Below are 25,353 nucleotides of genomic sequence, written 5' to 3'. Positions count from 1 at the left end.
AAGTGAAAATGGCCCATTATGTTGGTCCATCTTGGAATGACCTGCTCCGTTATTTCCACCCAATTGGTTATAGTGATAAAGTATTATTGCTAAGCATTGGAAATCTTTCTTTCACCCAAGTATTAACTTCTTGATCAACATGAGGACTCCATTCTCCTTTTCATTCTCCTTTTCAAAAAGTGGGTCTCCACTTTTTCCCTTTTCCAAAGTTATAGTTCTGGTTCTAAATAGTTTTTTGTATTTTATTTAATTTTTATTGTATTTTTTCATTACCCTTTAGTCCCCTTACACCCCCCTTCTACCAGCAATCACCACACTGTTATCAACACCCATGAGTCCTCTTACATTTTTATTCAATCCTTCTACCCCTTAACAGTCCCCCTACTAGCTGTCATCCTGTTTCTCCATCTATGAGTCTGTCCCCATTTTCCTTGTTAGTTCAGTTTGTTCATTAGATTCCACATATGAATAAAATCATACAGTATTTGTCTTTCTCTGACTGGTTTATTTCACTTAGCATAATGTTTTCCAGGTCTGTTCATACCAATGCAAAGGATAAAATTTTCTTTTTATGGCTGAGTAGAATTTCATTGGGTAAATGTACCATAGTTGTTTTATCCACTTGTCTATTGATGGACACTTGGGTTGATTCCATATCTTGGCAATTGTAAATAATGCTGCAATGAACATAGGGGTCCTTATGTTCTTTCAAATTAGTGTTTTGGGTTCCTTCAAATATATTCCCTGAAGTGGGATCACTGGGTAAAAAGGCAGATCCAATTTTTTGAGGTATCTCCATACTGTTTTCCACAGTGGCTGCACCAATCTGTGTTCCCAGCAACAGTGCAAAAGAGTTCCCCTTTCTCCATATCCTCACCAGCTCTTGTTGTTTGTTGATTTATTGATGATTGTCATCCTGACAGGTGTGAGATGGTATCTCATTGTAGCTTTAATTTGCATCTCTCTGATGATTAGTGATGTTACACATCTTTTCATATGTCTATTGGCCATCGGCATGTCCTCCTTGGAGAGTGTCTATTCAGGTCCTTTGCTCATTTTTTACTTGGGTTGTTAGTTTTATAGAATTTTTTTCTCTAGTAACTCTCTTAGCTCCGACATGTTTCCCTTGTTATCTGATATCTTTTGTCAAAGGAGGACTTATGAGACTATATATACTATGCTATGCACAATTTACATAAATTGAAAAATAAAAAAAAAGAAATTTCTTACTTCATCACTTTCATCCACAACCATCTATACTAATGACAAGATCACCCCTTCCCTCCTGAGCGTGGAGTGCTGTCATTTGTCATTTCAAAGTGCTACAGGTGAAAAAGTGAGGATGATGGAGAATGCCAATGAACAGGGGGTTTCCCCAAACTCCTGCCTCAGTGTCAACAGAGCCCAGGTGGCCCTGCTTACAATCCCTACCCAGTACCACAAAAATAATCCCATGAGATACCATCTGTTGAATGCATTCTAAGTGCCAGGGAATGAGCTCAGCACCTTGTGGAAATGTATTATTCAATTAACCCCATGATAACTCTATGAGGTAGGTATCTCCATTTCCAGAGGAGGTATCTGGAACTCAAAAATATTAAGTGACTTTTGCTTATGTACCTTATAAGAAGTACAGTCATTATTCAAACTAGGTCTTTCTGATTCAAAAGACACAGCTCTTAATGACTACAAGATGGATATTAAAATCTGAAGGTGCTTTCTGGAGAATAGCTGGGAAATTAGATATGGGATTCTAATGTACCACTGCAGATTTTGAAATATGATAGTTATGAATTTTCCCATGATACTCAAAGTGAAAAATGTAATATTTCTTAATTTTCATAAATCAAATTAAAATCTGGCTTATAGCCCTCACACACTGAAGTTGACTTGGAGTTCAACATCAGCAGTAATTGAGGCTTTCTTTTCTCTACTCTGGGGCTTACACAGGTCTATAAACTGGGAGCAGAGTCTGGTCCCTAGCATATTGTCATCTCTGATACCTCCAACGATCCATGTGACTTCACTATCTATGGTCTTTGTGTCTCCTGGTCAGCTTCACTGGCCTTTACTTTCATCCAGGCTTTGATATAATGCACCAGGCCATCCCCACTGGAGGGCTTGCTACCTGCAGTCTGCTGTATCCAAGTTGGATCCAATTCCTTCTGTATGCATAGCCCTGTCTACCCCTCTCCTGGTCAGATAACGCTTCTCTCCAACTGCATCTACTTCCAACCTCTTCCATATCAGGCTTAATTAATTATTTCAACCCCTGCCAACATTTGTAAATAAGTCTTTTAAGATTTGACCCTTGGGTTTTTCACTGTTCCACAACATTACAAACAAAAACAAAACAAAATACCTGTCATTATTGCTCTTGGCCAGGAAAGCTCAAAACTGAGAAAAATGAGAGAACTATTTTCTTTCTTTCTTTTCTTTTTCTTTCCCCCCTAATGAGAATACAGGGAGTCGGGATTGGGAGATCAAATACCTATTCTTTTCTCATTAGCTCTTATTTTTACTTAAGTGGTCATGAACTTGGGGACAAAATATGAGAGCTGAAAGCAAAACAGCTTCTTGTCCAACTCTCTCTGAGATTCTCCTGTTATGTTCCCTAGACTGAAATCCTCTGGAGGTCACAGCAAGTAAATCAACAATGTGCTTTTTTTCTTCTTTCCTTTTCAAGGTCCAGCTCACATGTCACATCTTCCATGAAGACTTACTTGATTATCATTATAATCAGAGCTATTCCTTCCTTTCTCTGTTCTCACAGCACTTGCCTTATAGTAATTGTATTCTGATTTGTATCCTATGTTAAATGTATCGAGTACAATTTTTAAAAAATACCTGTGATATCTCCCAAGTATGTGTTTTAGAGTACAAGAGCATGGAACTGCTTTGTCTAGTTCTAACAGAGGCTAAAGGAACAACTTTGGGCTTAGTAGCCTTACCCATAAATTGAGAAGAGAAACTCATAAATATGTTCAGGTTTTGACCAATATCTTCTTCAAAACATATCAAGCAGAGTAACTTTTGCTGACAGCCATTCAAGATAATTTTATGGAAAATTCTCTTATTTAAAACCTTAACCTGGACATCAACTAGGTCTATGTAGTTTCATTCTTATGCTGTCAGAGTACATAATTTCTCTGTGAGGGGGTCTGTCCCTAGGAAATGGTGCAGAACATCCCAACTATGAGGGTGATTAACCTTCCTGGGGATCAGAGGCTGCAGATCCTGCCCTGTGGCTGCAGACAGCTTAGAGATGCAATCTGGAAAAGCACAGATAGCACTCATCTGGGGGTCAGAAGCCCAGGGTATACTGGGAGGAATGACCAAAGAGCCTCAGCCACCTTCCATTTGGATATGTCTGTGGTTGTGTGAACTAGTCACTGTGAGGTGACCAACATGTCTCCTGGTCTCTCACCTATCCCCTTAGCTCAGGTTCTACGAACATGAACTCTGAGTCATGAAGGATTGAAGGAGTCATGTTGGATCTTCTCCCCTGCATAGCATAAATTAATTGTCACTTTGCTCCTTGACACCAAGCTTCTGGAACTTCCTACACCACTTCCTAAACTTGGTTGTGATCAATTTTGCCTCTTCCCAAATTCTGAACAGTGCTCCAGACCTCTGGAGTTGAACTCACCACTTGCTTTCATAGTTCTGTCCCTGAACCCCAAGCTTAAATTTGAGGTCCACTTATCAGTTAGCCCTTGGAAATTGTACTTCACCCTTGAACCTCAGCATAGTGCCTGCTGCCAGATTTCCCCATTACTGAGTTCTGCAGGCTGTTAGGAAACTCATGTGCTCCCTCCTGTCACTCCTCATTGCTGTCTGCTCTATATGCTGCCAGCCTAGCCTCCACCTACTCCCACCATGATGTTCTAGACTCATCAGGATGGCATATTCCCCCGGCCTCCTCTGTTGGGTGGGTTTCCAACTGGCAAATCCAATTGTGTGGATCTTTCCACCGTCCAGGCATCAGCTCCCACTGGTCTGACCCATCCCTCTATCAGTCAACACCTGCTTTGGATAGGTTTCCAAGTAGTTGGTGTTTTTCCTAATATATTCTGCAGAATGCATTTGGTTTAGATAGACTGCCAATAATTGGTATTTTTTTCCAAATAGGTTCTGCAGAACCATAGCATACAAAAGGGTTCTATAGTGAAATGTTTGGAGAAGAATGTGTAAACGTTTAAATAGGAATCTTTGTGGGAGGGTTTCCCAGAGGCTCTAACGTGATAACCGGCACTGACATTACGGTACTGACAGAACTGACACAGTGCTGGGTGTTTCCAAAGCTTACTTGACCACATTTTCCTCAGAGGAAATTATTGCACTAGTGTTCCATGGAACAGACTTTGGGAAATGCTAAAATTATATTCTTCAGGTTCCAGCCACATGTTAACCTTGACCTTTTGAAATAATAATAGCAGACAGAGAAAGCCCCAGGGCTGGTTTTGAAACCCCAGACCTTTCCCCTTCCTCTTACCCTCATTTATTCATTGTTTGATTCTTGGAAAAGTGTTTAACTTAGCTTTATTTCTATTTCTACTTCCACTTCACAGCATGATTCATATCTAATTGTGTACATTATTGGTATTTTCAATAGTGGCAATCACTAATGTCTATATATTGAGCAATTACTCTCCACTTATTCTATTCTAAAGTTTGCCTGCATCACCTCTTTTAACACTCACAGCAATCATATGATGTAGAAGCAAGTGTTTATACCATTTTAAAGAGGTGCTGTTGCGGCACAAAACAGCTAAATAACTTACCAAAGAGGTAGTTAATAACCAGCTAATAACGCTAACATGAGATTCAGATCAAGGTAGTTGGGCTGTAGGGACATTGTTTTCAATCCCAAAATTTGAATTACTCATGCATTTGACACCTTCTATATGCCAAGTCATGCCATAGGCTCCAGAGAGGCAACAATAAACAGACATTCTTGCCCTCATGGGCTTCTTTGCTAGTGGGAGGAAGCAGGCCATAAGCAAACAAGCAGAGGTCTTACAGGAAAAATTACACGGACAAAAATGAAGCTGGGTGTGGGAAACAGGAATGCTATTTTTATATGGGGTGTTAAGGAGAGGTCTTTATGTTTTAAGGTGATGCTTGAGCAGAAGGAAGTGATAAAAGAAGGGAAGAGTATTCCAGGCAGATGGAATGGCAAATGCAAAAGCCCAAAGGGAATGTTTTTAAACTGTTCAGAAAAATAGCAGGGGAGGGGTCATTGTAAATGGAGCAGAGCAGGTGGGAGGGAGAGGATTCAGAAAAGCATGTCCTAGGGTGGGAGTGGGGGATCAACAACACTGCTAAGAATACCTTTTACTCTTAGATGGGATGCGATTGATAGTTCTGACTTACACTGGAGAGGCCACCCTGGCTGCTATTAGGGAGGCCGGGCAAGGCAGGAAGACCAGCTTCAGTGATCCAGGCAAGAGGTGGTGCCAAGAAGGGTTAGCAGTGGAGGCAAAGAGATGAGGTCAGATTTGGGAGAGACAAGGGAAAGAGACCCAACAGGATTTCCTAGTGGGCTGGACATGGGACATGAGAGAAAGAAAGCATAATAGCTACCTCTGAGATTTTCACCTGAGCAGTTAGAAGGATGGACCTTTACCTGAAATGGGGCAGACAGGTAGCAGAGCAGAACCGTGGAGGAAAAACCTCCTAAGAATCTGTGTAGTAATCACTCCTGCCTCGCTTTCAAGCCAGTAAAACCCTGTAACCCTGTCTCTCATGTAACCCTATCTGATAGCTCTTGTCAGAAAATGAGAACAAGATAATCCAACATTAGCTCCCTTTTCTGAGTTGCCACAGAACTTCAAACCAAATTCAGAATGTTGTTGAACAATTTTGGTATTTCAAAGAGAAAAACAAAGAATTGAAAACAAAGATTTTCAATCTGGTAGGGAGAGGATGTTAGGTAATAAATACATTGGGATGTCCTTTAGTTAGAACTATGGGCCCAAATGTGATGCTGCTACCAAAGGTGGGGAGAAAGAGGGAACAGAGAAGGCTATTATAAAGCAGTGGACTTTGAAAGCTAAAACGATGGCTGATTTAGAAATTCCATGATATCATAGGGTCCTATCTTCAGAAATGAGGGGCAAGTACTCTGAGTATCGACCAGGACTTTTGACATCAGGCTAAGAGTGGTAGAGAGAAAAATGTTTCCATGGCAACTCTGCACTGAATGGTCAGGACCAGCTTCTGCCTGTGACTCAGGCATCCATGTGGTTGGGACTGCTTTACATATTGCATGGAGCCACTCTCTTCAAGATTGTCCCAGAAACTCACCCTCCATGGTTCCGTGACAAAGACACCTTATACATGGAACAATGGAACTTTAAAAGGAGTGACTGGCTATGTATTTTCATAAACATTTGTAGTGTGTCTATAATTTTTTCATTTCCTTTAATTCTAGTGAGTGTTTTCACAAATTTTCTTTGTAACTTAATTTCTTTTCCATTAGATAACACAGAAAAAGTACAAACAACAACTGAAAAAATAGATTAAGCTACATTAAAATTAGAAAGTTCTGTGCTGTAAATGATATCGTCAAAATGAAGAAAACAGCCAAGAGGTCAGGAGATAATATTTACAAATCATATATTTCATAAGGAACTTATATCCAGAATATATAAAAAACTCAACAGTAAAAGACAACCCAAATAAACAAATTAGCATGGATTTGAATAAGCATTTCTCCAAAGATGTACAAACGACCAATAAGCACATGAAAAGTTGTTCAGAATCTTTAGTCCTTAGGGAAATGCCAATCAAAACCACAGTGAGAGAGCACTTCATACCCTTGAAGATGGCCACAATGAAATCGCATGTTATTGAGGATGTAGGTGTATTGGAACTTTTACACATTGTTAGTAAAATTGTAAAATGATGCAGGTGCTTTGGAAAACAGTTTGGCAGTTCCTCAAAAGCTAAAATATAGAATTATACAATCCAGCAATTTCATTCCTAGGTATCTATCCAAAAGGAATAAAACATGCACACAAAAACTTGTACACAAGTATTTGTAGCAATATTATTAATAATAGCCAATAAATAGAAGTAATCCAAATGTCCCCTAGGTTATGTGGTATATCCATACAATAAAATATTTTTGATTTATCCATAAAAAGAACAAAGTATTGATATATAATACAATATGGATGAAACTTAAAACATTATTCTAAGTGAAATAAATAAATCACTATAGATTGTACATTATATGATTCTATTTACCTAAATATTCAGAATAGGAAATTGTACAGGGACAACCTCCTAGGGTTAAGGAGGTTGGTGGAAAATGGATACTGACTTCTAATGGGTATGGAGCTTCTTTTTCAGGGATGGAAGTGTTTAAAAATTGATTGCAATGATGGTCGCATAACTCTGAATATACTAAAACCATTGAGTAGTACAGTTTATAAGTGGGAGAATGATTTGGTATGTGAATTTTATCTTAATAAAGCTATTAATCCATTCACAGACAATTACTAAATAAATAATATTACAAAGAATCTGAAAGCAGTGCAAAAATTGTGAAGGTGTTACGCAAGTGACTAAAGGGAAAATCAAACCCAAATCTTTAACCAGGTATTCAAAGTCCTACAAATTTTAGCTTTACCTTCTTATCTCTCCCCAGTACTGTTTCCACATGATGTGAATTCTGGAGGGATCCCAGAAGTTAAGTAGTGACCAACAGGCTGTGGTGTGTTGTGACTGGCTTGCAGTGGTTGGTGAAAGTTTGGTGTAAACATTTCTTCCTACATCCATGTTGAGTGATGTCAAGTGAGTGGCACAGAATCAGCTGTCTTTGGAGTCTTTACATTGAGGAAACTAGCAAATGCTTCAAACAAGGGCTTTGGTTTGTCTGTTTTGTTGTTTTATTGAGAGCCAATTATTCAACATTTTATATGACTGAGAATAGAATTTAAAAGGAGTCTCCTATTGATTTTTTTTGAGAGAGAGAAACATTGATTTGTTGTTGTTCCATTTATTTATGTATTCATTGGTTGATTTTTATGTGTGCCCTGACTGGACATGAAACCTGCATCCTCAATGTGTTGGGACAATCCTCTAACCAACTGAGGTACCCAGCCAGGGCTTTAAAATGAGTCTTTTAGAAACAGTATTAAGTGCCTTCTTCAAGGCTGACTTTTAATAAGCTGAGACTCTTCCTAACAGTTTTCTCATCCAGCTGGTAATCTACCATCTTTCCAAAATGACTTCTCTGGATACTTAGTAGTTTCACATTATGGTATGGCCCCCAACTGTGGTTGGCTTTGCACACCCTTCATAATTCATGCCAAACCCACATACCACCAGCACTACTAGTTATTTAGGAATTTTCTTTAAATTGCCTTTTTAAAAAACATTCATAAAGATGTTTTTAAAAAGAAACCTAAAGTTAAGGCAGGAAAAGAAGCACAAAAAGCAGAAGGGGCCATGACCCCTAGAGAAAATGCATTCATGCTGAGAAAACAAAGCCAGAAATTACCAAAACATGGAAAGTGAAGTGGGTCTAACGTTCACCATCTCAAGGGGTTAGAAAAACAGCTAAGAGAAGAGAGTGGAACCTGCTGAGAGACCAGCCTGGAAAGGAAGAAGGGAAATATTACACCAGTTGGGTGTGTAGTATTGGGATAAGAAATCAGAATATTATGCAGATCAGCAAAGTGAGGATGAAGCAGTGGAGACAGGTAGAAGCATGAAGTGTGGGGATGAGAGCATCACTAAGCAACTGGAGAAACTATAGGAAAAACTGATCTAATTGATGAGATGATATGGGTGGTAGTTTAAGAGAGATGGAGCTGAAGAGGTTGACATGGTGAGCTAAAGGCTTGGGAGAGGTTACTTGGAGAGTTAAGAGTAGGAAAATTAAAAGCAGAGATGAGTTGATAGATGAAAGAGAGGCTACAAAGGAGCCACAGGGGTGGACTGTGGTGTCAGAAGGACCACAGAGGGGAGATGGTGGAGAGAATGCAGTGACTATGCCTACCATCATATTGGGGTGACAACTTTGCCCTTCTGAGCCTTGAGAGTGAACATACTAAGTCTGTATACAGTAAGTAAAACATTACCCTGGACAAACCTCATGTTTTAAATAAAATTCCCTCACTTGCTTTCCAGTTTTCTGAAATTATCTACTCTCAAAACTCCTTAGAAAGGGTAGTGGACAGTATAGATTGCTACCTGGCACCCATTTTTCCTCTTTCTCTCCAAGAAAACATGGGTGTCAGGGGATCAGACACTACCCCCAACTCTAGGGGTGATCCGATGGGGCTAACAGTAAACCCATCCTCCTTGCCAGTGAATGGTTCAGAAGTGAACATGAGACCTAATTTTGGACAAGGAGACATGAGAAACCTGCCAGAGGCTTTTGGTAAGCTTCTTTTTGTTCCTAAGAGATCCCTAGGAAGTCAGTTTCTCTCCCAAAAGATAAACAAGCAACTTGAGAACCTGCTTGTGGCTGACAACCATCCTAAAGACATGAAAAGAACCAATCTTAGGATGAAGGTCACACTGGCTTGTAAACAGAGAAACAGAAGTGAAACATGCAGGTCCTTAAAACATCATCAGGTCATCTGAGCAAGATGTTGGCAGAGGCAAACATGGTATGCGAATCCTTCCACAACCACATTAAAATTACAACTAAACTACAGAACAGCCATTATTCAGAACTGCCTGAAATCTAGCTAATGGAAGTGCTACAACTAGGGAATTAAAGAGTCACGTCAAGACTGATAAGGGAGGTAGAGATGACTAGTCCCACACCCATGTGTGGTGGATAAAAATCAGGAGTGATATCTCAGCTTCAGAGGTCCCCTCTAAGGAGCAAGGGCCTCCAGTGCCACATCAGGCCCCCCAGCTCAAGGTTCCAGAGCCAGGAAAAGAAGTCCCTATAACTTCTGTATGTAAAAACCAGTGGGGATTGAGGTTGAGGGAACCTGAGGACTTCTAGAGCTCCTCTTAAGGGAACTTCACACGGCAAAAGAACTTACTCGAACTCACTCCCTCTGAGATTCAGCACTGGGGCAGTAACTCAAAAGGCACCAGAGACCTGTGTGGAGGAACTGAATTGTCTGGCATAAGAGTGAGAACTGGGAAGACAGCTTTCTTCTAGACAGAAATGTTGTCAGAGGCCATTGTTTCTTTAATGAGCCCTCCCCAACAGGGCCAGCAGTTGTTCCCATATCTGAGACTCCATTAACCTGGCTTACACTGTTTACCACATCCTGATGATTCCCTGAGGCCCCACCCTACCCCAACTTGTAGGCCCACTTAAACTGTTTCTAGTGGATTTTCCATAGAAATGGCCTGTCTCGGCTCAAGCTTCAGATTCTCCTAAATCTCTCAAACAAGTAGCAGCTGGCCTTAGCAAGCTCTGTACCTCTCTTAAGTGGCTTCAGGCCTTGCACTAGCAGCAGCCAGCCTTGGTCCTCAGCTTGGCCTTGCCTGGGCACATCTAAGCCCAGCACAACTAGTAGCCATCTGCATATTTCTTTGTAGCTCATGCTGAGTGGCACTGGGCAGAACACAGGTGGTGGCAAACCTTGGCCTGCATCTCCCAGGAGTCCCTACAGCCAGTGTACCTAGTGGACAGCTTCAGACCACATCAAAGAATCACCACCCAACTACCTCCACAAATGACACATTCAAGGGGCAGAATCAGCAGGAACCAGAGCCCCACTAAAGTAAGTCCTGCTCTGTAGAGGTCGGTCCCTACACAACTGATTTTCCATGGTGCTCAGAAATTGGTGGTTGTTGACAATCCTTGTAGCTGATCAGCCTGGGGATAAATCCCTCCCATTGACATGTCAACAGCAATCAAGGCTCAACTACAACAAGAGAGTGTACACAGCCCACACAGAGGGGGCACCTCAACTACCCAAGCTTGGGTGATCAGGACCCTTGGCTGTGCCACTGGACCCTACAGGATGCTTACTACATTAGGCCACTATCTCAAGCCCAGGAAACATAGCAGCTCTACCTAATACATAAAAACAAATATAGGGAACATGCCAAAATGAAGAGGCAAGAAACATGGCCCAAATGAAAGAACAGAACAGAACAAAACTCCAGAAAAAGAACTAAACAAAATGGAGACAAGCACTCTACTAGATGCAGAATTAAAAACACAGGTTATAAGCATCAATACTCGATGAAATTAGTGAGAATCTCAACAGCATAAAAAAGGACCAGTCAGAAATGAAGGATACCAAAATAACTAATTAAATAAGTGAAATGAAGAGCAATTTATAGGGAACCTACAGTAGAGTAGCTAAAGCAGAGGATCAAATCAGCAATTTGGAATATAAGAAGGCAAAAGACATCCAATCACAATACCAAAAAGAAAAAGGAATCCCCTCCAAAATGAGGATAGTGTAAGGAGTTCTGAGACAACTTCAAGCACACCAACATTCATACCATGGGGTACTGGAAAGAGAAGACAGAGAGCAAGAAATTGGAACTTATTTGAAAAAACAATGATGCAAAATTTTGCTAATTTGTTGAAGGAAATAGACATACAAACCTAGGAATCACAGAGTGTGTCAATCAAGATGAACCCAAAGAAGCCCACATCAAGATACATTATAATTAAAACGCCAAAGGTGAAAGACAAAAAAGAGAGCCTCTTAAAAGCAAGGAGAGAAAAGCAGTTAGTTGCCTTCAAGGGAGTTCCCATAAAACTATCAGCTGATTTCTCGACAGAAACTTTGCAAGCCAGAACTAATTGGCAAGAAATATTCAAAATGATGAAAAGTAAGGGCCTACAAGCAAGACTACTTTATCAAGCAAAGCTATCTTATAGAATCAAAGGACAGATAAAGAGCTTCCCAGACAAGAAAAAGCTAACGGAGTTCATCACCACTATATCAGTATTACATGAAATGTTGAAGAGTCTTCTTTAAGAAGAAGAAAAAAGATCAAAACTATGAACAAAATGGCAGTAAGTACTTATCTATCAACAATTGAATCTAATAAACAAAATGAATGAACAAGAAGAACAGAAACAGACTCATAGAAACAGGGAATATTTGTTTTAATCCTTGCCAAAGGATATGTTTATTGATCTTAGAGAGAGAGGAAGGGAGACAGAAACATTGATCAGTTGCCTCCCCTATGTGCCCTGACAGGGATCAAATCCACCACCTAAGTATGTGTCCTGAGGGGGAATTGAACCCACAACCCTTTGGTGTATGGGATGAATTTTCAACCAACTGAGCAACCCAGCCAGGGCAATACAGAGAACATTTTGTTGGTTGTCAGATGGGACAGGGGGGTGGGGGAGGTGGGCAAAAAAGGTGAAGAGATTGGGAAGTAAAAATTGTTGTTATAAACTAGTTACAAGGATATAAAATACAGCATAGGGAATATGGTCAATACTACTTTAATAACTATGTATGGTGTCAGATAAGTGCAGGAGTTTGGGGGATGATTACTTATAAGTTATGTAATGTCTAACCACTGGGTTGTATACCTGAGATTATTATAATAATGTATATCAACTACAATTGAAAAATAAAAATGATTTAAAAATAAAAAACATCATTAGGTCACTGGTTGAGCATCATTTAAGTCCACTTAACACCTAAATCTCAGTTTTGTGAGCCAATAAATTGTGTTCATTAAATACAAATCTTTTAAATAACTTCTTTAACCAATTAAGTTTGCTTTTCTGTCACTTATAGCCCAAACCACCCTAATTGGATACTGATAACAATACAGTCAATATGGCAAGTCCATGGTGAAAAGAAAAGGTAGAAGCTAGGAATAAAATAAAGTTGGAAATGTAACTGCCCGAGTTAGGAGACTCTCCAGAGAAAGCCTGGAATCTCCCTCAGGTTAATAGCTGCCACAGTATCTTTGGCACCAACTCCCTCCATTAACTTAAATCACTGATTCTGGATGTGTTGTTCTGGAACCAACATCAGAAACACCTGGGAACTTGTTAGAGTTGCAAATTCCAGGCTTCTTCCCAACACTTATGAATCAGAAACTCTGGAATGGCAGCCCAGGCATCTGTATTTGAACAAGCCCTCCAAGGGATTCTCATGAGAAATTGTGAGAATGTACCCAAAGGGGAATTTGCCCAAGTAGTTCTCAGTATTAACAATTAGCATTGGATTTGGAGGGCAGTTGAAAACATGGCATCTTAATCTCAGGCTTGAATGTGGGGGTCACACATGCTCATCTGTTCAGGGTCTTGAGTCCCTGAATAGCACTTCTGGCAAAGTGAATCCCATGCATATTAACCTGAAGCCAATTTGGAGTTGATTAGGACTCCCTTTACTGCTGTTAAGAAACTAGACTTTAAAAAGCACTGGTCTACCCTGCAGAGTAAATATGAACAGTTTTATTTGGTACTAGAGGCACATAGAGAAGTGTGGTATTTTCTAACTCTTTAAATTACTGCTTCTGGAGCATTTTAACTGTAGTTCTGATCTGGCTAAGGATAGATTTTTAATTAATGTATTTTTTTCTTGCTAAGTAATTCTGTAGTTTGAAAAATTCTTTAATATGCATTTGGGGGTCTTAATGCTTTATGCTCCATGAATATTTCTGTAGAGCAACCTGCTCAGAGACAATTATTTTAGCAGTGTCCTGGGAGTGATGAGTATCGTTAACACAGTGTGATCATGTTAAAGGGAAAGTGTCTTTCACCCAGGGAATCTAACATGTGGTTAGTGTCTCGATAATTAACCCATTGCCCTTGAAAAGAGAAGGTAATTAGAAGCGAAGGCAATTAACTCCTTTCAGGTAATTTCCCTTGCATCTCCACTTCCATCCTATAAAGGGGATTCCAGAAGGACGTGAAGGAAACAAGAGGACAGAAGGAAATAGGCTGAATCAGGAGTTCTAATGAGGGCACCGTACCTGAGAGTGAGCTGCTGCTTCAGAACACAGGGGTACTCTCTCTCTCAATGACTATGCCCTGTCCCTTTGACACTTCAGAAACATCGAGAGCATGGCTTACAGGTCAGAATCTAAAACTAGATAGGCAATCATCAGGCACTTATCTCCAGTGACTCCCCATTTTATCATCTGTAAAGTGGTGATAATTACACCCTCTTCAGGGCTGCTAAAAGGATTAAATGCAATAACTAAGAGAAAAAGATTCAGCAACTTATAGTGCTAGATTCATATTAGAGATTATGATTCTTCTTGGTAATCACCATTGTGACAGTTCCTTTTGGCAATTCCTGTTTCTTTCATCCAGAACACCAAAATGTGTGTGGTTGTCTCTGTACAAAAAAGATAAAGATAATGAAAGAGACTGAAAGCTTGATACATAATTTCATGCCTAAATGAAGTCACATTAAGTTCCTAAAAATTGCAGTTCCAATTGATACAATTTCAAATAAAAAGAGAAGTATGCTCAGAGTGCATCTAGAGGAAGCAAGTGTAAAAGTTTCTGGAAATGATGTCCAGAGGGCATAAAAATAAGCAAAGAATTGGGCAATGTGTTACGCAGTTAAGAACTGGATAATTGGACACTTACCGAGTGGGAGGTGGGGGGAATGCATTTCCACAGAGCAAACAGCATGGGTAAATTAGTGCATGCAAGATCTGGAAAGCATAACTTACTGGGGGAAATTCAAATAGTTCAGTATAGTTGAAATACAGATGTATTGTTTGAAAAGACAGAGTGGGGAGTATCAAGAGGTAAGCTCAGAGACAGAGACAGAGACAGACACAGAGCCTGCTTTAAATAGCCTTTTTTGCACCCAATTTTAAGGGCTTATCTCACACACACACACACACACACACACACGTGCGCGTGCGCGCGTGCACGCGAAATTACTGTGACTGAATATAAAACAGGCAGTGCCAGAAATAACCAGATTAAATTGTTGCTTCAATACCATTTTGACTTGGCTTTTCATAAAATTAAGTCTCTCATGGGTCGAAATCCTTGGCTGTTGGTCCATTTGGTTTGTTCTGCATCAGTCTCTGCCAGTTACAGCACCCACTTCACCAGCTCCTATCCTATTCATCCCCACTGTAATCAGTGCATGGTCAGAATAGATTTGGGATGTTATCTTAGTGAAAATAAGGAGACACTGAAGAATTTTGCCTCAAATTTACAAATTCTATCCTTGTGGAAGCTTTGTGTAAAAATGCTGAAGGAAGAAATCTGAGACAGGAGGAAGATAATCCCAATCCTCCAGAGAATATAACTCCCTTGTTTCCCACTTAGGTGTTAGGTAGGTGGTGGTACCAATCACTGAAACAGATTATATTGGAGGGTGAGCAAGGTGTGGAAAGAGAGGCAAGTGATAAAATGAACAGTTTTAGAAGTACCATATCTGAGGAGCCAAGGGTTCATCCCAGTGGATGTGTCAATTAAAATAACAGAATGTAGATAGAAATTTAGAAGTACTCAGTATAATGGTGATAGTCAATGGTATCAGAGTAAATGAGGTTTTCAGAAGTACCAAAGAGGAGTACCAATGTACCAACTACTAATGTACCAAAAAGGATAAGAAAAAGAAACAACTTTGCTGATAATAGAATCCTGGGGAACACCCATATGGAAGGAATGGGTGGGAAAAGAGTATTATTGGAAACAATGAGAAGAAATGGCCAAGAAGTAGAAATAAAACCAAGATTTTACACTATCTCAGAAGTCAGAGGAAGAGAGTTTTAAGAAGTGGATACCAGTGTTAACTATTTTTAGAAGGTCAGTTAAGATAAGAACTAGGAAATGTCAATGGGATGTGGTCAAAGCTGGTTATTGGTGGCCCTGACAGAAATAACTTGAGTGCAGTAAAGGGAGGGGGGGGTACCAGATTGCAGTGTGTTGGGGAATAAATAACAGGGAAGACATAGAAGAGTCTACAGTATTATTTTAATACATTTCACTGAGGAAATAATCTGTAGAACCTTACCTTTGCATAGCAATCCTCCTGTTGGGGGTCCTCTTTAATACATTTTTCTCATACTGCATGCTTGTCCAAAGTTTCTGCTTCTGCCAAAATCCTCTCCAGCAGATATGGTAAAATAATGAGACAGAACCTAACTTTGTGAATAGGTTTCTGTGAGAACCCAGGAAATGTTGGCCTTTATTTTCTCACCTGTAAAATAAAAAGGAGGTTGAATGTGTGAGGTATATGAAAAAGTGAAACTGGGAAACAAGAGAAGAGCATAGGTACAACAGAAACCAGTATTATTCCTGAAAGGGTTGTGTCTTGAGTGCAATCAGAGTGCAATACTCCCCCTTTCTCCCGACACAAATATCAAATCCATGATAAATTTATGTTGGTATTCTATAGTCAAAATGAACATTAACACTTCCAAATAATGCATCTTAACTACAAACACCAGGGAATAATGAGTTAATCCTTAAAGAAAGTATTTTATATGTAGGCAATAATTGCAGTCTTCCTACACCCTCTATGTAACAGCTCAGCATGAGAAGTTGGGGTGGGGGACACTCTTCTCTACCTCTTAGAGTTAATTTACTCATCAACTTAGCCTCTGGCCAGTCAATTGCATCTGATAGTATATTGCAGGTTAAATGAATCCCAAATTATACTGGATGTAGAGTTATGACTGGAGAAGAAAAAGGGCTTGCTAGTGATAAAAATCTAGCAGTGGGTTCAGTTTTATGCAAGAGGAAGTAAGCAGCTTTCATACTGACTTTCTCACTGAGTGCAGCTATAAAATCTGGAGGGGATGCAGGGAATAGCTATTCAATGACTCAGGAAAGAACACAGTAACAGGGTAACTGGCAAAGAAGACCAGCATGTGAAGTGTCATTGAGTTGGGATGTGTTGACTATCATTTTCTTTTTGTATCTTCCAACATGAAAGCAAGGAAATGTGAAACTAGTAAGGATCAGAACAGACAGAGAGCACCAGGAGAAGCCCTTGTGCTCTGCATGGAAGGACAGGAATGAGGTAGCGTCACACTTAGATAGACTGGAGGAGTCTCCCATTGTTCTTTGATTTTTCACTTAGATCTTATTTTCTTATCCTCTTGAACTTTGTGTAACATTGTGGTGTCCGCAATGTCCACAATGGTAGAGGAGAGGGGACAGATCCACAGAAACCTACTACTATAAAGCAGGAAAACCATCCTTTCTGACCAAAGAAGTCATGGTCCCAAGAGGATTGAGCTCTTTTCCCATTACTGTTTTCCTCCCTCTGTTCTTACACCACTTAGCTTAGCAGACAGTCACAGGAAGTACATGGCAGAACAAGGTAATCATGCCCCTGCTCCCTGGCCATAGAAAAGGAGAACCTAAGGAAGTCTGAAAGTACTATGGTAATCACAGTGAGGAAGGAACTCTGGAAAGGAGCCTAGACCTCATCATGTTATTTATAAATTCTCAAGATTACCAACAAGTAATGCATGTATGAATCTTATCTCAAACATACACCAAAGGCTGTGAGAACTAGGATAGTGGGTTACTATCTAGGTCCCAAGTTGCTCATATGGTGGAGCACACATTTGACAGATTCACATAGCTCTGCAAAGGCTGTGAACATGGAACCAGCATTGAAACCACAGCCACAGAAGGCAATCTGAACATCAGCCTGAATGCATCTGACTGACTGCCTGCTAAAACAACCATATCGACATCCTCCATGGGATTTTCATAGACCCAGAGTCTCATGGGATAATATTCAAAATGATAAAGATGCAATACAAAATTATTTGACATATGAAAAACCAGAAAAAATACAGGTTCAGGTGACAGAAGACAGTAGCAGCAAATGCTGAGATAACACAGATGTTGGAATTATTTGACAAAGACTTCAAGGCAGCCATTATAAAAATACAGCCAATGATATTATAATAACTAAGTACAGTGCTGGTTGGGTACTGAGAATATTAGGGAAAACACTTAGTAAAGTATATGATTGTCTAACCCTAACCACCATGCTTTATACCTGACAACAATAAAATATAATATTGAATGTAAACCATAATTGAAAAATAAAATTTAAAATATTTGAAGAAGGCAGAGTAAATACTCTTGAAATAAATGAAAGATAGAAAATATCAACAAAACAATAGAAGATACACAAAAGAACAAAATGGGGGTTTTATAACTAAAAAAACATAATATACAGAATTTTAAAACCCACTACATAGGACTGATAGCAAAATGGGAATCACAGTGGAAAGTCAATAAATTTGAAGATAGATTAAAAAAATTATTCAATCTGAGCAAAAGAGAATGCAAAGAAGTTGAAAATGGGTTGTACCAGCCAATGTGGCTCAGTTGGTTGGAGCATTGTCCCATAATCCAAAAGGCCACAGGTTTGATTCTCAGTCAGGGCACATGCCTAGGCTGTGGGTTCAGATCCCAGATGGGGTGCATTCAAGAGGCAACAGATCAATGTTTCTTACTTATGTCAGCTTTTCTCTTCCTCTCTCTCCCCCTCCCTTCCCCTCTCTCTAAAATCAATAAGCATGTCCTCAGGTGAAGATTAAAAAATGAATAGAGATGCAAGGAACTGTACAACAGTACTAACATACCTAACACTTGTGTCATCAGAGTTTAAGAAATAGAGGGGAAAGGAAGAATTACAGGAAAAAATATTTGAAGAATAATGGCTTAAAACTCGCAAAATTGGCAGAAGATATAATACTATTCATTCTAGAAGTTCAGTAAATCATAAATGGGATACACAAACAAACAAAAATAATCTCTGCACAGACACATTATAAACAAACTGATAAAAACTAAAGATAAAATAAAAATTCTTGAAAGTAGTCAGAAACTTGTAAAATCTAAGTCAACATTATTCCAATAACTAGATTTCTCATCAGAAACAATGAAAAACATTAAAAAGTACATAAAATATTTTTTAAAAAATAAATTAATATGTTGAAAAAGTAAAATTAAATTGCTGAAAGAAAGCAACTGTCAACCTAGAATTCTATATCCAGCAAAAATATCCTTCCAAAATGAGGGTTAATAAAGATATTATTAGATTTTAAAAAGAGAGAATCCATTTCCAGCAGACCTGCCATTAAAAAAATTAATTCTCCAAGAAAAAAGACAATGATACCAGAAGAAAACATAGAATACCAAAAATTATAAAAACAGGTTTACAGGTCTGATATAAGGAGTTTGAAAGTCACCACTCTGTCCTAACAATTAGAATGCCATATACTAAAAATTCAACAACTCTCCTAGGATTTTTCAGATAAGTAAAACCATAGGGCAAATTGTTGCCCCCAAAATTGAAGAAACAGGCAGCAAAATAAAGAAAATCACAACTCACCAGAGTGGAAAGTAGCACTAAAGTAGGGAAACCTAACCTATAATTGACAAATTGCTGGAGACTCAGTAAGGACAAGCTCTGGGAGGTAAAAACTCCAAGGAACCCAATCACACAGGACCACCCACACTATTGTGAGTTTTACCTCCAGCAGTGCCACCAGATTTCCACAGCAAATACTGGAGGGAAATGTTGTGCTTTCAGCAGAGGGAGGGAAAAGAAATCATTGTGGAGTATTCCAAAGCATTCTGCTCTTTTAACAACAGCAGACCTCAGGAGAAACCGTTTTACCAGAACCTAACCTGCCAGGGTTTTATCAGATTCTAAGTGACTTGGGGGAAGGGAAATATCAACTCCATCCCTCTCCAGCCATCATTTCTCATCTGGGGCAGGGAGGGGGTTGGAGAATGAAGAGACTGAGTGAAGTCCACAGTCTAGGTCCACAGGTCTACCCAAAGCCTGAAACCTAATAATAAGGCAATAGAACACTTCCCCTCACCCACACCTCATCACTAAGTTACTGAAGGCCTATGTCACCCAGAACATCATGTCCACCTCTCAGGAAAAAATTTCAAGGCACACCAAAAGGCAAAAAAAAATGTAGCTTGAAGAGACTGAACAAGCATCAGAACCAGAGTCAATCATCAGGGATGTTGGAATTAACAGACCAAGAATTTAAAAGTACTGTGATTAATATGTTAGGGGTTTTAATGGAAAAAGTAGAAAACCTGCAAGTCATACAGATAATTTATGCAGAAAGTTGGAAATTTATGCAGAAAGTTATATAAGAAAGAATAAAAAGAAATTCTAAAGATCAAAAATACTCTAACAAAGATGAAGAATGCCTTTGATGGGCTAATTGTTAGATGGTACCTGGCTGAGGGAAGAATCTGTAAGCTTGAGAATAGAAAAACAGAAACTTCCAAAATTAAAAAAACAAAGAGAAAAAAAGATTGGAGAAAAACTGGAAGAACATCCAGGAATTGAGGGACAGTTTCAATGTGTAACACATGCATAGCAGGAATCAGAGGGAGAAGAGAGGAAGGAACAGGGGCAATAATGACTTGGAATTTCCCCAAACCGATGTCAAACACCAAACCACAAATTCACAAAACTAAAAAAAAAAAAAACACCAACCAGGGTAAATGAAAAAAAAAACAAAACACCCTTATACCTATGCTTATTATTTTCAAATTAATAGGAACAGAAAGATTAAAAAATAATTCTGAAGGAAGAGAGAGGAAAAAATACCTTACATATAGAGAAGTGAAGACAAGAATTTTATCTATCTGACTTCTCCTCAGAAACCATGCAAGAAAGAAGAGAATACAGTAAAATATTTAGTGTTGAGAAAGAAAATAAAAAAAACCTAGAATTCTATATTCTGTGAATTTATCCTTCAAAAATTAAGGAGAAATATTTTCTCACACAAATAAACATTGAGAGGATTTGCTGCCTGCCTTGTAAAAAATGTTGAAAGAAGTTCTTCAGAGAGAAGGAAAATGATTCAGGTCAGAAACCAGGGTCTACGTAAAGACAGGAAGAGCTTCAGAGAATAAATAAATGAATGTAAAATAAAATAATTTGTTTTTTATTATTAATTGACCTAACATATGACAGTTTGTTTTAAATAATAATCATAACAATGTATTGTATCTACCTATATTCTTATGAATAAATGAAATGAATGACAGCAATAATACAGGGTGGGATAAAGGAATCAGAAATAGTTAGTTATTATAAGGCATTTGCATGATCCATGAAGCAATATGGTGCTATTTGAAGAAAAATGAAGATCAACAGAAATAGTAAATATCTGAATAACTGTAATAGACCACGTTTCCCTTAAATTTTTAAAAATGGTCTTGATGACTGATACTAAAAATTATAACATTGTCTGCTGTGTTTTCAGTGAATATGGATGTAATACCTAAGAAAACTATAGGATAAAGGAAGAAAATAATGAAACCTACATTGTGATAAGTTTATTACATTCCATTTGAAATGATAGCAAGAGATATAGTAAAAACTGTAAATGAATTAAAATGGAATGCAAAACTTCAAATAACATAAAATACAGCAGAGAGAGGGAACAAAGAAATAAAAAAGAATGAATGGAAAATATAATTAAATAGCAGACTAAAATCCAAACATAGCAATATATTCTTTAAATATAAATGCATTAAACTCACTGATTAAAAGGCAAAGATTATCATAACAGTCTAAACACATGATCTAACTTTATGCTGTCTAAAGAAATGAAGAAAATTACCAGGGTTATAATGATATTTTATAAACATAAAAAGTCAGATTATCAAATGACATAACAATCCTAAATATATATGCATGTAACAAAAAAGTTTTAAAATACATGAAGCAAAACCCCACAGAACTGAAAGGAGAAATAGACAACTCCACAGTGTACTTGGAGACTTCGGCACACTCTCTTAAGTACTTGACAGAAGCAGTAGATTAAAAAAAATCAGCAAGGATATAGAACTGAATATCAGCATCAAATAACTGTGTCTAATTGACATTTATTAAACATTCCATCCAACAACAGCTGAACATACATTCTTTTCAAGGACGTGAGGAATGTTCTCCCATATAGACTATATCTGAATTCATAAAACACACCTGAACAAATTTAACAGAATTAAACTCATGCAAAATATGCTCTCTGCTGCTAATGGAATTAACCTATAAATCAATAACAAAAATATAAAAGAAAAATCTTTGAAAACTTAGACATTAAACAATATATCTCTAAATAATCAGTGTGCCTAAGAAGACATTTCAAGAAAAATTAGAAAGTATTTTGAACTGAACAATATAAAAATAACAAAATAAAAATTACAGATTGCAATTAAAACAATGTTTACAGAAAAAGTAATAGAATTAAATATGCATTTTATTTTTTTTTAAAGTTCAGTTTTTTTTTAACTTTTTTTTTTAAGATTTTATTTATTTATTTTTAGAGAGGGGAGAGAGAGAGAGAGAGAGAAACATCAATGTGCGGTTGCTGGGGGTTATGGCCCGCAACCCAGGCATGTACCCTGGCTGGGAATCGAACCTGGGACACTTAGGTTCCCAGCCCGCGCTCCATCCACTGAGCTACACCAGCCAGGGCTTAAATATGCATTTTAAAAAGAAAGAAAGTCACAAAACTATTATCAAAGTCTCCTCCTTAAGAAACTGAAAAAATAGAAAGGAGGAAGATGGCGGCATGGTAGGAGAGAGCAGATTTCCCTTCTCCCTATGTGTGGGAGAGAAACTGGCCAATCTGTGGAGGAACAGAGCAGGGGGCCAACAATATCGCAATATATATGAAAATAGGACATCAAAAATTATAGCAGACATTGAAAAACCAGACAGTAAGGAGACTGCTTCAGGATAAGAAGGGCCCAGGGATCAGCGCCGGGACCAGGGAAGTTGCAGACCCCAGGCCTGGTGCTCCCTGGTCTGCCTCAGGGCACTCGGGAGAGAGCTGGGTCAACTGCTCCCTCCCTGGCCAAACAAGGATTGAGCAGCACCAGGGGAGGCCTCATTGCTTGAAGGCACAGAGAGGGGAGTGAGGGCTGAGAGACAATCACACAGAGGCTGTGAGCACACACGCATAGCCCTGGGAAGAGTGAATGCCCCAGACTGTGCAACCAAGGGCAGCCTGGCTGTGTGCCCACACCCCCAACCAGGAGGTAGTGTGGTTTTGTGGAAGATCCAGACCCCACAACCCTGAACACAGAAAGGGCATGGGCACTTTCAGGAACCTGGAGCCCACCAAGGTGAACTTGGGGGAACTGCACGCCCCATCAAGATCCCCGGAGCTTACACTGTGAAGTATGCACTCCCTCTGGACCCCCAGGACTTATATTGTGAACCCAGAGAAGATGCAGGAGGGTGCTTTGTGGGAACCTGGAGCCCCGAGAGCCCCTGGTGGTGAGCTCCAGCTGAACGTGCTTGGGAGCGCCCAGACTGACACCCAGGGCCCTGCGGAGAGGCATCACATGGGCTCTGGGGAGACCACACAGCTAGCCCTGGGGACAGTACTCCAGAGAATGACTGAATTCTGATTCGGAAGGGTGAAAAGCATTCCAGTTGCCCCTCAGCCTGCTGAAACCAACAAGACCAGAAAAACTGGTTTGGCCAGTTAGAAACCAACAAGAGGTTTTTTGGGGGTGTTTTTGTTTTTGTTTTTGTCATTTTGTTCTGTTTATTTTATGTTGTTTGATTGTTTGATTTTATCTTTTTAAGTGACTTTTTATTTTCTAATGTTATTTTTATATCTCTCAATTCCTTATGTTTCTCTTTCTTTCATCCTAGTGCTATTCCTTCCATTCCAAATTTATCTCTCCTTCATTCCATCTTCTGCTTTGTTTTTCCTTTTTTTTTTTGAACCTGTAAGTTACTCAAAATTTGTATAATCTTTTTTTCATTATTCTTACATTTTTTAATTTTAATAGTATTTTGGTATTCCTCTTATTTCTGTATAGTCTTTGCTTGGCTGGTTATACTATATCATTTGATAGGTTTCCCCTGTTATCTCATTCATAGTGTATTGCTAATTTACTGTCCTTCATTTGTGTTCCATTAGAACACTACTCAAGATTCTATACTCCCTATTCTTGTTATCTAGATCCCATAGATTCTACCATATGATTGTTGCTCTAATATTACTATAAATAAGACCTATTCCATACAACTGTAAATACTACACAAAACCCCTCCCAGATCTCAGCCCACTTGAAAGTTTCCTGAACTCTATTATTCCAGTGGTTAACTGTATTCCCTTATACACTACTCCTATTTACTATTCTTAACTCCCACCCTACCTCAGAATCTGACCTCCAACAACCTCATGGTTTTCTAGATCCCACTCACAATTCTTTCCTCCCCAATAAGAGTCTTATCTTCTTTCCATCCTTTCTAAAATGTGTATAGTGGGGTGGAAGATCATGGTTAACACTATATGTAGCCAAAGGATCTCCTATCTCTTCTCTGCTGGCTGTTACTGGAAATATCATCGAATAATCTCTTGCTGTCTTAAACAATTTTACCTTACTCCTCCAACTGATCACAAAAAAGAGTAGGGGGAAGCTGTGAACACCAGGATACCCAAAGGAGAGTGCACCACTGAATCTCACAGGTATTCTATGACAAAAGTTCACACCATAAACCCAGGGAACCAGAACAGATCAACTTAAGAAGCAAAGGCTAACAAGAAGAGGCTCACAAACAATGAGAAGACAAAGAAACAATCCCCAAATGAAGGGAAAGGAGGAGGCCTCAGAAAGAATGCGAAATCAAATAGAGGCAACTCAACTATCAGATATTGAGTTCAAAGAAATGATTGTCAGGAAGCTCAATGAGCTCACAATGAGCTACCAGAAACTACAGGGAAGCTACAATGAACTCACTGCAAACTATATCAACATGAAAAAGGAAATAGAAACTATTAACAAGGTCCAAGAGGAAATGAAGAATACAATTTCTGAACTAAAGAACACAGTAGAAGGAATGAAAAGCAGGATTGATGAAGCAGAAGATCGAATCAGTGAGTGGGAGGACAAAGTTGAAAAAAACACCCAGAAACAGCAAGAAAAGGAAAAGAGGCTCAGAAAGAATGAAGAGGGATTCAGGGAAATGCAACATAATATGAAACGTAATAATATCTGTATAATAGGGATACCAGAAGGAGAAGAAGAAGAGCAAGAGATAGAAAACCTATTTCAAAAAGTAATGGTGGAAAACTTTCCTAATTTAATGAGAGAAAAAGTCACACAAATCCAGGAAACACAGAGAGTCCCAATCATGAGGAACCCAAAGAGATCCACCTCAAGACACATTATAATTAAAATAACAAAATTTCAAGACAAAGAGAGAATCTTAAAAGCAGCAAGGGAGAAACAGGAAGTAACATACCAGGGAGCCCCAATAAGGTTAACAGCAGATTTCTTAATGAAAACACTCCAAGCCAGAAGAGAAGGGCAAGAAATATTCCAAGTAATGAGAACCAGAGGTCTGCAACCAAGGCTACTTTACCCAGCAAGGCTCTCAATCAAGAGAGAAGGCCAAATAAGGACCTTCCCAGACCAGTGAA

This window comes from Phyllostomus discolor, chromosome 8, assembly GCF_004126475.2.
Source record: "Phyllostomus discolor isolate MPI-MPIP mPhyDis1 chromosome 8, mPhyDis1.pri.v3, whole genome shotgun sequence".
Classification (NCBI taxonomy): domain Eukaryota; kingdom Metazoa; phylum Chordata; class Mammalia; order Chiroptera; family Phyllostomidae; genus Phyllostomus; species Phyllostomus discolor.
Note: the sequence above shows the minus strand (reverse complement) of the source record.